Raw genomic sequence first — 3,530 nt, 5'->3', positions numbered from 1 at the left:
CATGTGTCGTTAGCCCAAACCAATTGTTTAGAGGGAATAAATGTGATTCATTCGGGCTGCGACCCTTTGAGATAGCCGTTTTTCTGTTCCATCTTTATTTTGAACCAACCACATCTCAACCGCCATCAGACAACAACCACCAACCGCAACGCCGCTTCACAACAACAACGCCAACAGCCACGACCTTTACCTTCACAACTCGCTCCCGCAAACATCGCATCACCGCCATTCCAAACGTCGCCATGGCCATAAACCACCACCATAAACACTCCACCACCTTCACCTCTCCTCCTTCTGCGGCCATTCCCGCACCACTTGTGAGCACCGAGCGTCAGGCTGTCCTGGCCTCGTACGGGACGCGCGCCGAGCCGCGAGTGCAAAATGCGGCCTTTCCGAGGAGAATTCGGATCAGGAATGCTACACGCCCACTTCTGATCCGTCCAATCAGCAAGCGCGGGGCGATTTGGCCCCGCCTCCAGGCGCGTCGGTGTAGAATCGCGATATGCAAATTCTAGGATCAGGGGAGACTCACGCCCCTTTTTCTCCGTCCAATGGGTGAGCGTGGCTCCACCCCCGAGCTCGTTCTAATCCAGAAATTTGCATATGGGTTCTCCTGCCGGCCTATAAAGCGCCGAGTGCGGGGCGAATTTGGGAGTCAGTTTGAAAAGAGTCAGTCTGGAGAGGTCAGAGAGCCGAGTGGAGCTGGCAGTCAAGTCGGGTCTGGAGAGAAGAGTCTGTCGGGGTTCGCAGTCTGTCGGGGTTCGAAGTCTGTCGGGGAGCTGTAGAGAGAGGAAGCCTGGAGCACGGTCGAGTCGGTTTGAGCGCAGAGTCAGCCTTGGAGGAGCGGGGAGTGAGTCGGGAGGCGAGGGCGTACAGGTGGTTTTCTGCAGTCGGCTGAGGAGAATGGCGGAAGAGACCGAATAGCTCGGGTCCGAGGCAAGGAAGACGGCGGTCGGCGACGAGCTCGCAGTGGAATCGCTCGTCGCGGGACCCAAGCACGCCAGCTATCCTCTTTCCCCAGAGCATCAACAATTCCCCCCTTTTTTTCCCCTGCGCTGAGATAGTGCGAAAAGGGGGGGCCCGTTTCCACCCCACTCCAAGCAGTGCCAACGAAACCCACGAAGGAGCGCGGAGTCGGGGCGCCGCTGCGCCACCACATTGGCGGCTCATCACAAAGACACGGGTAGGATCCACCGGTCTCGCGGACCTGACCGCTCTTTCAGGTCCCGCGCAAATATTGGCCCACAGGCCCCGTCTGCCCCCTTGTCTTTGAGGGTGGCCCTTTTCTTTTACGTTTGAGTAAATGTGTTGTTGGCGCCGTCTGTAAAGTAAAACTGTGTAAGTGTTGCCGTGTGCTCGCGTAGTCGGTTGTAGATCTGCATTGTTGTGTTTCTTTTGTAGCATTTGATATATGTGCATTCTGTTTAATTGTATATGTGTGCACACCGTGTGCCGCAGAATAAATGTGCATCATGTTGAACTGTTTTCCCGTTTTGCTTCGTCTTTTCTTTAATTGAATCTACATCTTGCTTCACGTAAAGGGTTGGTAGTGGGTTTAATACGCCCGATAATTAATCGGAACCGTCGAGGCCGACGATAACACCGCTCGGTTATCCCGATAGTACGGAACGGGTCGCTTAAGTAGCCCGTGCCCGGAGTCGACCTGCGGCGAGGTGCGATCGCCCGGTCTACCCTCCGCGTGGGTACTTAGGTAGATCGAATTTGGCGAACAACCCTATCCCGCGCGGGGGGCCGATTGGCACGATCGTAGTGAGGCCGAAAGGCCCACCCGTGACTAGCTCCCGGCGTTAGTCCGAGAGGGTCACGACAGAATTGTCCGTCCGGTGGGCGACATGCCGCGATTCGAGTTACGTGGCCGCTCGCACTCCGGCGGGCGCGAATTCGCAACAATATGTATATATATATATATATATATATATATATATATATATATATATATATATATATATATATATATATATATATATACAGTAAGTCCTCGCTTTTCGCAAGGTTTGCGTTCCTGGAAAACCTTATGATAAGCGAAACTGTGTTAAACAAAACATATTTTCCCATAGAAACCAATGTGTTAAAGGGGGGATGTGTTTTTGGCTCGAAATTTTTTGGACATAAACGCATATAAACAAAACACACTCCTCGAGTAGTGGCGACTTACCCCGAGGCTGGAGGAACGGAGTTGATTACGGTGGACAAGTCACATTTGCGGAGTGGCAGAATCGTCCCCCTCTTCACTTGACACTGTGCTGTCACTTTCTTCACCAGTGGGAACGGTCTCTTGGCAGCTGGTTGAAGGAGCATCCTGGATGGTGGATGGAGTTGGTGCTGCATCTTTTGGCTTGAAAAATGCATGGAGAGTGGGCTGGATGGCTTTCTTTTTCTTTGCTGCATAAAGTTCCTTGTAGCAACAAAGGGCATCATTAAGAACACGGCTAAAATCAGTGCTCCTTTTAAGATTTGGATCTTGCTCGATAACAAATTCTATGGCATTTTCAAACGAGCTGAGGATTTGGCTGAGCTTTTTCATGGTGAGATGCTTGGATGAAGGTGTCACAGCATCTTCTTCTTCCTCAAGAGCCCACTGCTGTTCCAACTCCATAAGATCTTCATTGCTTAAGGGTTCTGCATGAGACTCCAGTAAGTCATCCACGTCCTCTTCGTCAACCTCTTCAAAACCAGCCTCCTGCGCCAGGTCTACAATTTGACTTGTAATCAACGGAACATCAGCAAACCCCGAGAAATTGTGGACACACTCAGGCCACTCTTTCTTTCACACAGCGTTCATTGTGGAGGCACTCACCTCCGCCCATGAATCCTTAATGTTTTACAAAGCCATTTTTATGTTGTATGTTCGCCAAAACTCCTTGATTGATAGCTTGTCCTTATCAGTTTTTTTGATAAGCTGCAGCATGGTATGCTTAACATAATAGGCTTTAAAAGCAGCAATAATTCCCTGATCCATAGGCTGTAAAAGTGAGGTAGTATTTGGTGGTAAAAATACTACCTGCACGTTTTCACACCAGTCTTCCATTTGCTGAGGATGGGCAGGAGCATTGTCTACAAGCAGCAAAGATTTGTTGTCAATGTTGTTCTCTTTGGAGTACTTCTCAACATGATTGGAGAAGTAATTGATCACGTAATCGTGGGTCAATGCCCCAGTCATCCAAGCCTTTGTAGTTGACCGCCATATTACGGGAAGTTGTGGCTTGAGGAAACCCTTTAGCGCTCGTGGGTTTTCAGAAACGTAAACAAGAAGCGGCTTGAGTTTTACATCCCCTTCTGCATTTCCACCGAGTAATAAGGTCAGCTTGTCCTTTGCTGCTTTAAACCCTGGAGCAGTCTTTTCTTCTCGTGCGATGTATGTATGGGAGGACATTCTTTTCCAAAACAATCCGGTTTCGTCAATATTGTAGACTTGCTTCGGTGAGTAACCCCCCTCCTCAATCATCTTCTTCTACTTTGCTGGAAACTCTGATGCGGCAGCATGGTCCGCACTTGCTGCCTCACCGCTA

Source organism: Eptatretus burgeri, chromosome 1 (genome assembly GCF_056783735.1).
Source record: "Eptatretus burgeri isolate ZD-2024b chromosome 1, Ebu_testis_v1, whole genome shotgun sequence".
NCBI classification, from domain to species: domain Eukaryota; kingdom Metazoa; phylum Chordata; class Myxini; order Myxiniformes; family Myxinidae; genus Eptatretus; species Eptatretus burgeri.
Note: the sequence above shows the minus strand (reverse complement) of the source record.